Genomic DNA, 13,687 nt, shown 5'->3' on the forward strand with positions numbered 1-13,687 from the left:
GACCCTGTGGCTCCTGAGGACAAGGACAGGTTGCTGGGTAGGCTGAATGCCACCACATGTTTACTGGACCCGTGCGGGAGGTCACACGAGGCTGGCTCCAGGCGATTACGATCGCTTCTTTAGTGGAGGGTGTCTTCCCGGCCGCCTTGAAAGAGGCGGTGGTGGGGCCCCTCCTTTAGAAGCCTTCCTGACCCGCTGTTTTAGGTAACTATCGTCGGTCTCCAACCTTCGCTTATGCTAAGGTTGTAGAGAGTATGGTGGCATATCAGTTTCCTTGCACCTGGATGAAACTGTCTATCTAGACCTGCTCCAGTCCGGTTTCCGCCCGGTTACAGCACGGAGACGGCTTTGGTCGCTGGTGGATGATCTCTGGAGGGCCAGGGATAGGGGTTGCTCCTCTGCCCTGGTCCTATTAGACCTCTCAGCGGCTTTCGATACCATCGACCATGGTATCCTGCTGCGCCGGTTGGAGGGATTGGGAGTGGAGGCACCGCATCGGTGGTTCTCCTCCTATCTCTCCGACCGTCGCAGTCGGTGTTGACAGGGGGCAGAGGTCGCCCGAGGCGCCTCACTTGTGGGGTGCCGCAGGGTCGATTCTCTCGCCCTTCTGTTTAACATCTACATGAAGCCGCTGGGTGAGATCATCAGTGGTTTCGTGTGAAGTATCAGCTGTATGCGGATGACACCCAGCTGTACTTTTCACACCGGACCACCCCAACGGCTATCAAGTGCTGTCCCGGTGTCTGGAGGCCGACGGGTCTGGATGGGGAGAAACAGGCTCAAGCTCAATCCCGCCAAGACAGAGTGGTTGTGGATGCCGGCATCCCGGTACAGTCAGCTTAATCCGGCTGACCATCGGTGGCGAGTCATTGGCCCCGGCGGAAAGGGTCCGCAACAGGCGTCCTCCTGGACGAACGGCTGTCTCTAGAAGACATTTGACGGCCGCTCCAGGAGAGCGTTCTACCAGGTTCTCCTGGTACGCCAGTTGCGCCTTTCTGGACCGGGATGCCCTATGCACGGTCACTCACGCACTCGTGACGCCCGCCTGGATTACTGCAATGCTCTCTACATGGGGCTCCCTTGAAGGGCATCCGAGGCTGCAGTTAGTCCAGAACGCGGCTGCGCGGGTGATAGATGGAGCCCTCGTGGCTCCATATAACACTCATCCTGCGCAGACTGCACTGGCTACCTGTGGCCTTCCGGTGCGCTTCAAGGTCTTGGTGACCACCTTTAAAGCGCCCATGGCATTGGGCCGGGTTACTACGGGACCGCCTACTGCTACCGAATACCTCTCACCGACCCGTGCGCTCTCACAGAGAGGGTCTCCTCAGGGTGCCGTCAGCGAGGCAATGTCGTCTGGCGACACCCAGGGCAAGGGCCTTCTCTGTGGGGGCTCCCACCCTTTGGAACGAACTTCCCCCCGGACTTCGCCAGCTTCCGGACCTTCGGGCCTTCCGCCGCGGGCTTAAAACATACTTATTTAATTGTGCAGGACTGAGCTAGGTTTTAAATTCATGGGTTTTAATTGGGTTTTATTTGTATATTTTAATTAACGGGCTTTAAAATAAGTTTCTTAATTGTTTTTATTCTGTATTTATATTTATATGTTTTTAAATGCCTGTGAACCGCCCTGAGTCCTTCGGGAGATAGGGCGGTATATAAATATGATTAATAAATAAATAAATAAATAAGCTACTGAAGTTCGCAGATGACACAACAGTGATTGGTCTCATTCGAGACAATGACGAATCCGCATATAGACGAGAGGTCGAATGACTAGCCTTGTGGTGCAACCAAAACGGAACTACATCCACATGGAGGGAAGTATGCAGTGGAGTACCCCAAGGCTCTGTTTTAGGCCCAGTACTCTTCAACATCTTCATCAATGACTTGGACGAGGGGATAGATGGGGAACTCATCAAAATTGCAGATGACACCAAGCTGGCAGGAATAGCCAACACTCCAGAAGATAGGCTCAAGTTACAGAAAGATCTTGACAGACTTGAACATTGGGCGCTATCTAACAAAATGAAATTCAACAGTGAAAAAAGTAAGGTTCTACATTTAGGCCAAAAAAACAAAATGCACCAGTACCGTATATGTGGTACCTTGCTCAATAGTAGTACCTGTGAGAGGGATCTTGGAGTCCTAGTGGATAACCATTTAGATATGAGCCAGCAGTGTGCAGCAGCTGTTAAAAAAGCCAACACAGTTCTGGGCTGCATAAACAGAGGGATAGAACCAAGATCACGTGAAGTGTTAGTACCACTTTATAATGCCTTGGTAAGGCCACACTTGGAATATTGCATCCAGTTTTGGTCGCCACGATGTAAAAAAGATGTTGAGACTCTAGAAAGAGTGCAGAGAAGAGCAACAAAGATGATTAGGGGACTGGAGGATAAAACATATGAAGAACGGTTGCAGGAACTGGGTATGTCTAGTTTAACAAAAGAAGGACTAGGGGAGACATGATAGCTGTGTTCCAATATCTTAGGGGCTGCCACAAAGAAGAGGGAGTCAGGCTGTTCACCAAAGCACCTGAGGGTAGAACAAGAAGCAATGGGTGGAAACTGGTCAAAGAAAGAAGCAACTTAGAACTAAGGAGAAATTTCCTGACAGTTAGAACAATTAATAAGTGGAACGACTTGCCTTCAGAAGTTGTGAATGCTCCAACACTGGAAATTTTTAAGAAAATGTTGGATAACCATCTGACTGAGATGGTATAGGGTTTCCTGCCTGGGCAGGGGGTTGGACTAGAAGGCCTCCAAGGTCCCTTCCAACTCTGATGTTATGTTATGTTATGTTATGTTATGTTATGTTATGTTATGTTATGTTATGTTATGTTATGTTATGTTATGTTATGTTATGTTATGTTATGTTATGTTATGTTATGTTATGTTATGTTATGTTAAAACAATCTGGAACTGAACACACTCAAAACCGTAGAAATGGTGGTAGACTTTAGGAAAAACCCTTCCATACTTCCACCTCTCACAATACTTGACAACACAGTATCAACAGTAGAAACCTTCAAATTTCTGGGTTCTATCGTATCGCAAGATCTCAAATGGACAGCTAACATCAAAAAAAGGACAACAAAGAATGTTCTTTCTGCGCCAACTCAGTAAGCTCAAACTGCCCAAGGAGCTGCTGATCCAATTCTACAGAGGAATTATTGAGTCTGTCATTTGCACCTCCATAACTGTCTGGTTCGGTTCTGCAACTCAACAAGAAAAACACAGACTTCAGAGGATAATTAGAACTGCAGAAAAAATAATTGCTACCAACTTGCCTTCCATTGAGGACCTGTATACTGCACGAATCAAGAAGCGGGCCGTGAAAATATTTGCAGATCCCTCGCATCCTGGACATAAACTGTTTCAACTCCTACCCTCAAAACGACGCTATAGAGCACTGCACACCAGAATAACTAGACACAAGAACAGTTTTTTCCCGAAGGCCATCACTCTGCTAAACAAATAATTCCCTCAACACTGTCAGACTATTTACTGAATCTGCACTACTATTAATCGTTTCATAGTTCCCATCACCAATCTCTTTCCACTTATGACTGTATGACTATAACTTGTTGCTGGCAATCCTTATGATTTATATTGATATATTGATCATCAATTGTGTTGTAAATGTTGTACCTTGATGAACGTATCTTTTCTTTTATGTACACTGAGAGCATATGCACCAAGACAAATTCCTTGTGTGTCCAATCACACTTGGCCAATAAAAAATTCTATTCTATTCTATTCTATTCTATTCTATTCTATATATATATATATATATATATATATATATATATATATATATATATATATATATATATATATATATATATATAATTATAATTATAATTATAATTATAATTATAATGCAACTCAGACTAATCTGAGCACAACCAAGCCCCACCCAAACAGGACACACCCCCATCCAATCAGAGCACAAAAAAACCCCCATCCAATCAGAGCACAGCCAAGCTCCCACCCAATCAGTTCAAACCCCCACTAGCAGTTAAAAAGGAAGAAACAGCTGCAATCACACATTACTCCCAGAAGCACGAAGCTGAAGCCTGAAGATGACGAATGAGACTTCGTCGAAACGTTGCCAAGACACTTCCAATTTTACGCAGGAGAAAACCCGAATAACCAAAGACCTACATACAAACACCCGCGAAAATCTCAGAAAACAAATATATATATTTATATATATATCCATCCTGATTTAAAGATGGCAAGGAACAAGCTGTTTGCTAATGAAAATGATGAGAACAACATTAAAAATGTTCTGAACTTGTATTGAGGGAGGAAAAACGATAAGACTAAGCAGGGTTTTTTTAAAAAAAAAGAAAAAAGAAAAACCTATAATTCAATCATTACAGTTCTTTTTTTTAAAAAAAATTACAAATAAAAGACTAGGCCAGTCCATTTACTTAAGAACAGATTTACTGGTATCTTTAAAAGAATATATATTTTGAATTGTCAGAGCAATTTGGCAGTAAGTGATCTGCAAGTGCAGGTACTTATTAGAAATTCTGCACTACAGGCCAGCTAGAGGTCAGGGAACTGGAAATAGGAAATGAGCAAGCAATTAAAGCAACATTTGTATTTGTTTAATATATATAGCCATGCTTCTCGACACTGTTAACTCGAAGATGTGTGGACTTTGACTCCCAGAATTCCTCAGCCAGATAGTGTAGGACAGGGGTGTCAAACTCAAAGCCCATAGATCTGGCCTGCAGGGCGGCGCTTTGGAGGGCCACTCCGTTTTCGCTGGCAGAGCACTTGGGCCACCAAAGGTGCTCCCGAAATGAGTGATGAGCTGACCATACCCACCCTGGCCACGCCCACTCTGCCCCCCCCCAGATCAAACACAACCATGATCCGGCCCTCAATGAAATCGAGTTTGACACGCCTGGTGTAGGTAGGAGAACAGCAGGCAGAACTTGGGTGGGCAGAGTTAAGTGTGTCATCAGCTTAGAGTCATTACATTGCCACAAGGAGTCCAAGTTCAGCCTCTCCTGAATTTCATTGACCCTTATGGAGCTCAGAGTTTTGGTCATAAACCTTTGCATAAATCTTTACAGATCATTGATTTTACAACCATTTTTATGACAATTGTTAAACAAACCACCATGGTCATTGAATGAGTAACATGGTCATTAAGTGAGTAACATGGTCGTTAAGGAATGTGGTCCTAAGTTTAAATCCAGCTTATTTAATGGATGTTATTTTGCCTTTTTTTTTGTCAGAAAGAAAAAAGTCACAAATCAGATGACCACAGGACACTGCAATTGGTTGTAAACAGGAGCTGGCTGCCAAGCACTCAAAATGCAGTCACATAACCAGAAGGGCTATACAGAAGTCATAATTTCAAAGACAGATTGAAAGTCACTTTTTCTGGGTCAATCCTAAATTTGGACATTTAAGCGACGGGTCATAAGTCAAGGACTATCAAACATTTAGAATTGCATGCTGGTCTCTGGTTTTAATAATGAGAAAAATAATGACAAAAGAACACACCTGGAATACTGCAACCAATTTTGGTCCCCATGTTACAAAAAAGAATGTTGAGATTTGGGGGAAGAGATTTGCAGAGAAGAGCAACTAAGATGATCAAGGGCCTGGAGACTAAAACATATGAAGAAGGGCTGCAAGATTTCAGTTGGGTAAATCTAGAGCAGTGATAGTCAACCTGATCCCTACCGCCCACTAGTGGGTGTTCCAGCTTTCATGGTGGACGGTAGAGGTTTTGTCCGATACTGAAGCACTTTCCTTTTTTTTTAATTTAATTGACTTTTTAACAAATTTTCATAGCATTATTTAAAAACATTTTCATTAGGTTTTCATAAAATTCCCCGTGACAATTTAAATGTCTGAAAATATACTATTTGTATCGCCCGCGCATAAGTTTAGTTCACGTTACGTAAGTGAAACTAAATGGCGCTATAGTACGACCGCAAACAAGAGTCTCGTCCCAGAATAGCTCGCGCATCTCCCCCCACACCAGCCAGCTGTAACAGACAAGCAGAGCTGGTAGCCTCCCCATCCCCAAACCCAATCCACGATGCGCGAGAGGCATGTGCAGACGACGATACACGGCGCATTACTGTGGAACCGGTGGGCGGTTAGAAAATTTTACTACTAATAGAGATACAAAAGTGGGCGGTAGGTATAAAAAGGTTGACTATCCCTTGTCTAAAGTAATGAAGAATTAGGGGCGACATGATAGCAGTATTCCAGAATTTGAGGAGCTGCCACAAAGAAGAGGGGGGCCAAATTATTCTCCAAAGCACCTGAAGGCAGGACGAGAAACAATGGTTGGAAACTGATCAAAGAGAAAAGCAACCTGGAATTAAGGAGAAACTTCCTAACAGTGAGGACAATTAACCAGTGGAACAGCTGGCCTTCAGATGTTGTAGGGCATAGGTGTCAAACTCGCCGTGTCATGTTGATGTCACATGACGTATCACGACAGTTTTTGCCTTCGTGGAGCTGGGGTGGGCGTGGCCTATGTGTGACGCATCGGGCCCGCAGGCTGCCAGTTTGACATCCCTGTTGTTGGGGCTTCCTCACTGAAGGTTTTTAAGAAGAGACTGGACAGTCATTTGTCTGAAATGGTATAGGACCGTGATGGCAAACCTAGGGCAGGGGTGCCAGACGTGGCACGCAGAGCCCTCTCTGCTGGCACGCGCGCCACTGCTCCAGGTCAGATCTCCACGGCATTTCTTTTATGAGCTTCTGTTTCCCTTCAAACGACGAAACAGAGGCTCACAAAAGAAAATGGTCAGCTGGTCTTCGGCAGTAGTGGGTTGCTACCGGTTCTCCCCAGTTTGCAAGAACCGGTAGTAAACATTTTAAGTAGTGCAGAGAACCGGTAGTAAAAATTCTGCCTGGCCCCGCCCCCAATCTATTGCTACCTCCCAACTCCCAGCTGATTGGCTAGAAGGAAAAAATCAAGACTCACTTGTCGAAGAAGAGGAAAAAAAAACAAGACACCGCCCCTTTAAATTGAGAAGCCAAGAAGCCTCCCAACTGATTGGCTCGCTTCTCAGCCAGAAGATCGCTTGGCAAAGAAGAAGGGGGTGGGGAAAAAGTGCTGTCGCTTTAAATTGACAGAGCGGCTAGAAGCTCCTTTCTGGGTCAGCTGAACAACAAATTGGATAAGAGGAGGAATTCTTATATGGTTCAATGTTTTTGAAGTTTTGGGGTTTGTGCAACATGGGCTTTGTGTTTCTAAAAGTGTTTGGGCGATTTCCATTGTGAAGTATCCTGTCTTGAATGAGTTTTCTGCCTGCTTGTAAATAGAGCCGAACTTCCGGCTTCTACTTTCTATGATCTCTGCTTACAAAGTTTCCTTTATGCAGCTGGCAGGAATGTGGAATTCCAGGCAGGTTCCTTGCTAGCAGCTTGATTATTCCTTAATTATCTGGGATATTTTATTTGGGAAATGAAGAGGGGGGAGTTTGATTCCTTCCCAGAACAGATTAGTGGGGTGGGGAGGAAATGGGGATTTTGAAGTAACCTTCCCTTGGAGTGGGGAGGGAATGAGGATTTTAGGCTTGCTGTCAAACATCAGCCATAATACTAATGATTGTTTTGAACAATATGCAGGTTGTATTACATGAATGGCTATTTTATATATGAAATTATGACTGAAACCTATATAGGTTCACATTGTCAGGAAGTTTGTCCTTAGTTTTAGGTTGCTTCTCTCTTTGTTGAGTTTCCACCCATTGCTTCTTGTTTTGCCTTCTGGTGCTTTGGAAAATACTTCCCCCCCCCACTTCTTTCTAGCAGCCCCTTAAAAGACTGTTGCCTATCACACTCTTGGGCAAAGCATGTGAGCCATTCCCTCCTTTCAATGGTCCATGAAAGTGCATCTATAGCAGAGGTCTCTAACCTTGGCCACTTTAAGACAGCAAAGCTGGCTGAGGAATTCTGGGTCCACAAGTCTTAAAGTGGCCAAGTTTGGAGACCCCTGATCTATAGTATGTAGATAATAAAGTTGAAAAAGGGTGAACAACATTTTTGCAGAACTATAGATACATTGAGGCTGGGTGTGACAAGGAATGGCTGAGAGGGGAGGGGACAGGCGAGGTACCCCTTGACGTGAGAGACATTGAATTGGCCTCGTCTACCCAGTCATATGACCATCAAGCCACACCCACAGTCACATGACCATCAAGCCACGCCCACAAAATAAGCCACACCCACAGAACCGGTAGTAAAAGAATTTAGAACCCACCCCTGGTCTTCGGGGGTCTCTGCTGCGCATGTGTGTATGTCTGTGCATGCATGGGTGCATGGGTTTTTTTGTTTTTTTTATGTATTTCTTTTTGTCACAACAGTATACACAAACAATTGTCATAGATAAAACAACATCTTGAAGAATATATATATGTGTGTGTGTGTGTGTGTGTGTGTGTGTGTGTGTGTGTGTGTAAAAAAATATGCATCAACTATATTAAATTTATATAATGAAGGGAACAATAGGACAGGAACGGTAGGCACTATTGTGCTCTTATGCACGCCCCTTATAGTCCTCTTAGGAATGGGGTGAGGTCAATAGTAGACAGTATTTGGTTGAAGCTTTGGGGATTTTGGGAAGAGACCACAGAGTCAGGGAGTGTCGTGTCCCACTCCTCCGCTGACGGCCGGGTCAGGGAAATCCGAATCAGGCTTGCCTCTGCAGCTCTGCCCAAAGTCCTAGCAAAGTCCTCAGAGCAGGCAGGAGACCAGTAAGTGACTTCAGCAAGATAAGTTCGACTTTGCCTGACTCAGAGACTGCCAGAAAGCAGATCCTTTATATAGGCCATGGGGTGTGGCTCCATGACTCAGCACTCATTAAGGCCTGCCCCTCCCTTCCTTCTGTTGCCTCCGCCTATCCAGTCTTCTGATGCGAGGGTCACTCCAATCAGCTGTTGGAAGTAAACTTTCCTCAGGCTCACATGCTGTGGAGGAGGGGGAGGGGTCTAGCTGCTCTGTTTGCCTGGGCATGGAGCCAGGGCTGGGGCCGGGGGATGCTCCCTCCTCTGCAGCCTGCTTGGGCATGGAGCCAGGGCTGGGACTGGGAGGTGCCCCCTCCTCTGCAGCTTGTCTGGGCATGGAGCCAGAACTGGGGCCGGGAGGCATACATTCCTCCGTGTTCGGGAGCAGATAAGCAGACCCCGGCTGCGGTGAGAGCGGACAAGACACAACAGGTAGTGTATTCCAAGCATTAACAACTCTGTTACTGAAGTCATATTTTCTGCAATCAAGTTTGAAGCGGTTGACATTTAGCTTGAATCTATTTTTTGCTCTTGTAATATTGCGATTGAAGCTGAAGTAGTCTTTAATAGGAAGGATATTGCTATAGATGATTTTGTGTGTTAAACACAGGTCGTGTCGAAGTCGACGGAGTTGTAAGTTTTCTAATCCCAGGATTTCAAGTCTGGTGGTATAAGGTATTTTGTTGTTTTCAGAGGAGTGAAGAACTCTTCTAGTAAAATATTTCTGGACTCGTTCTATTGTATTTATGTCAGAGATGTGGTATGGGTTCCAGACGGATGAGCTGTATTCAAGAATAGGTTTGGCAAATGTTTTGTATGCTCTAGTTAGTAGTGTAGAGTTTTTAGAAAAGAAGCTGCGTAAAAAAAAGAAGCTGTGTAAAGGTTTACAACTCTTAGGGCCTTTTTTGCTATGTAGTTGCAGTGGGCTTTGGCATTAAGGTCATTTGATATGAGAACTCCAAGATCTTTGACAGGGTGGGGGTCGTCAGTAAGGTAATGTCCATCAAGTTTGTACTTAATGTGTGCGTTTGCACACGCACATGTTTGCACAAGTTCGTGCGTGTTCATGCAGGCGCATGCCCGCAGTTTGGGCACTCGGGTGTCTAAAAGGTTCACCATCACTGAGATAGGATCTCCTGCTTGAGCAGGGGGCTGGACTAGAAGACCTCCAAGGTCCCTTCCAGGCTCTATTCTATTCTGTTTTAAAAATTTCTTCCGTCAGCTCTAAACACATCTTTGTAATTCAGATCCGGTTTACACAACTGACAGCTAGAACTTCATGACCTATTCAGTCTTGCAAAGGGTTCATCATTTTTTTTAATGATCATTACTGTTAATAGCATAATTAGGCGATGATTTCTCCTGCCTCATTAAATGCTTCAGAGTGCAGCACAGTAATAAGACATTTGACTGATAAGTTTATCTTTTGAGCATCTAATGAGGACAGTCTGATGCATTCTCATCGTACATCCTAGACAACGATGACTTGAGGTCATCCGAATCACTGTTAATATTACTTAGCTTCATAACCCTGAGATTAGAACACAATATTTCCTGATTAGATAAAACTGCAAAAAAAAAAAGAGGTTGAATTTATCTGATCGAGACAGAACCAGCAACAAGCTAAAATTAAAATTATCTGATTTTTTTTTCCTGAAATTAGAGGGTTGAAAGAGTAGAGAAAGATTGAAAATTCCAAGTCAGTAATGTTTTCATCTAAAACGAGTTTTAGGATCAATATTTCCATCAAGGAAACAAGTATTTTCAGCTTCCGCAATCTGCTAACCAACTTGGAGCATGAAAGTTCTGATCCTGACAAAGATGGAAAGAAAGAGAAAAGGAGGATGACTCAGATTAACAGAGTTGAAAAGGACCTTGGAGGTCATCTAGTCCAGGGGTCTCCAACCTTGGTCCCTTTAAAACTTGTGGACTTCAACTCCCAGAGCCAATCGGTTTTCTTAACTTTCAGAAGTTTTGAACGCCGAAAAGATAATAAATGTCAGATGGAAAAGCAAGGATTTTTCTTAGCTTATACCTGGCAATTACTTTCATTTCCCTAATTCGCCCAAGGCTCAATAAATAAAATACGGTAATTTAGTTAAACAGAAACTGTCTCCATAATAGGGCAGGTTTTAAGGTTCAATTCACTTTCCGATACAAAGGGATGGTTTTGCCAACATTCTTTCCCTTTTCCTTTTTACGTAATAAGTTCATTTTACTGCCCTGAAATTTGGTGTCTCTGGTATTAGTGTATAATATGTTGTTATTTAATTTAATGTCAAGTGGGGGATTAAGATTTCAAATTAATAACAAACTACAGGAACATTTAATCTCCACAACAAGGCAGATGCTGTTCCACCATTATAAATCTAAATCAGAATGAAAGAATAGGGATGTTTCATGGATTATATCCACTCAACTTTCATTATATATATAGTACTTTCGCCTGGAAAGAAAACTTGGGGTGGTGTATAAACTTTGCAAAACAAATCAAATCAAACTTCCAACGTTCTAAGTGAAGAATTAACTTAGGCTTCCGTATCAGAATACCTGCATATAAACATGGAAGGTAGCAATATTTTTTAACATATTGTTTTTAAACAACAGAAATAAAATGCAAAACAGAAAAATGAACATCCAACAGTAACAACAAAAAGGGGAAAAAAGTGTTGTGTACGAAAAAAGGAAAAAGAAAAAAATATATCAAATAGGTTTAACATTAAGCATAAAGATGGAAAGGAAAGAGAGATGGATGGATGGATGGATGGATGGATGGATGGATGGAAGGAAGGGAGGGAGGGAGGGAGGGAGGGAGAGAGAGAAAAAGAAAGAGAAAGAAAGAAAGAAAGAAAGAAAGGAAGAAAGGAAGGAAGGAAGGAAGGAAAGAAGGAAAGAAAGAGGGAGGGAGGAAAGGAACAAATGAACGAAAGAAGGAAGGAAGGAAGGAAAGAAGGAAGGAAGGAAGGAAGGAAGGAAGGAAGAGGGAGGGAGGGTGGGAGGGAAGAGAGAGAGAGAAAGAGAGAGAGAGAGAAAGAAAGAAAGAAAGAAAGAAAGAAAGAAAGAGGGAGGGAAGGAAGGAAGGAAGGAAAGAAAGAAAAAAGAAAGAAAGAGAAAGAAAGAAAGAAAGAAAGAAAGAAAGAAAGAAAGAAAGAAAGAAAGAAAGAAAGAAAGAAAGACGGTAATAGGTTCTCTTTGCTTTACATATTGGGTATAACAATAGTTATAATCTTTCCCAGCTATATTTAACAAAAAATGCTATATTAAATAAAAAAAATATTCCAGATGTGGAAATCTGTCTAATCTAATCGACCCCATAGCTAATATTAATGGAAGACAACCAGGGGTGGCTTCTATTTACCTTTAATACCGGTTCGCAGCGGGTTAGACCCATGATGACGTCCTGGCAGGTGGGCGGAGTCTCCCACCGGTTTTACTACCGATGCTATAGAACAGGACAGAACCGGTAGCAACCCACCACTGAAGACAACATTATTGTTATTCTGGAATCAATAATAACAATACATCAGTCCATTGAAAAAGGCAGTCTTACTTGGAACAGTTTACATCCTGTGATGACATCTTTAACACCAACAAGCATCAACATCTGCCTATCCCAGGTCCTTGGACTCAGTAGCTGGATAAAAATGCCAAACCCAGCCTGAACATCTGGCTGACTGTGTGATGAACCAATACTGTCATCTTCCATTTTGACATCTTCCTCATGTCACAATGTTTATTGCAATTAAAAAAAACAAATAAACTACCCCCATACTCTTCTGGACAAATGGCTGCCCAATCTCTTCTTGAAAACCTCTAGTAATTACACCATGAAACCTGCCCTATAATGGTGATAGTTTCTGTATAGATGAATTATTTTTTTTAAATGCCCATCTGCATTTAAAAGACAAAGGCCACTCTTTTGAAGATGGAAAAGGCCACATTTTAGACCAGGGCTCTCCAACCTTGGCAACTTTAAGCCTGGAGGACTTCAACTCCCAAAATACCCCAGCCAGTTTTGCTTTGCTGGCTGGGGTATTTTGGGAGTTGAAGTCCACCAGGTTTAAAGTTGCCAAGGTTGGGGACCCCTGTTTTAGACAGAGAGGACTGCTGGTTTGGAAGAGGGGTCATCTTTGTCAAAATTGAACATTTTCTCCCTCTCTGGGGAGAGAAACTACATCATCTATCTCCAGTCTACAACACTGTCCTTCCAATAGGATACATCATTTACTAACTTTTCAATTTTATTCCATTTTACATCTCAGTTTCAATTACTTTCACTTATACACCATACTGTCTTTCACATTCCATCTGCTGGGCTATTTTTCTTAAACAATATACTTCTTCTTTTTTTACTTCTTTTCAGTTTTATAACTTAATTTCAATTAATTTCGTTATTCTTTTCTATATTTAAAATATATTTCTTTACCATTCACTATAATTCTCTCACCCTTCCATGCATTCTCAGACAGTAAAACATATATCCCATTATATCTTTCACATTTTATCTACTTCTCCTTTTAGGTAGGATGTAATTTAGAAGAAATATATAGATTATTGTAAAAGGGAAGTAAGAAAGGTTGAAATGAAGTGAATGTAAGAACTAAAAAAGAAGAAATATGCTGTTTAATGCAAAATGGAGAAGTAGATGAAATGTACAACATAGTCCTTTCAGAGGTTCCAAGAAGGAACCACACACATTGGCACTACAGGTTTAGTAGTGGGTGTGGTTCTACATTTAGTGACCGTTCAAAGTTACAACAGCACTGAAAAAAAGAACTTATGACTGTTTTTCACACTTACGACCGGGGCACCATCCCCATGTTCACGTGATCAAAATTCAGATGCTTGGCAATTGGTTCATACTAATGACAGTTGCAGTGTCCCGGGGTCATGTGATCCCTTTTTGCA

This window comes from Ahaetulla prasina, chromosome 3 (assembly GCF_028640845.1).
Source record: "Ahaetulla prasina isolate Xishuangbanna chromosome 3, ASM2864084v1, whole genome shotgun sequence".
NCBI classification, from domain to species: Eukaryota; Metazoa; Chordata; class Lepidosauria; order Squamata; family Colubridae; genus Ahaetulla; species Ahaetulla prasina.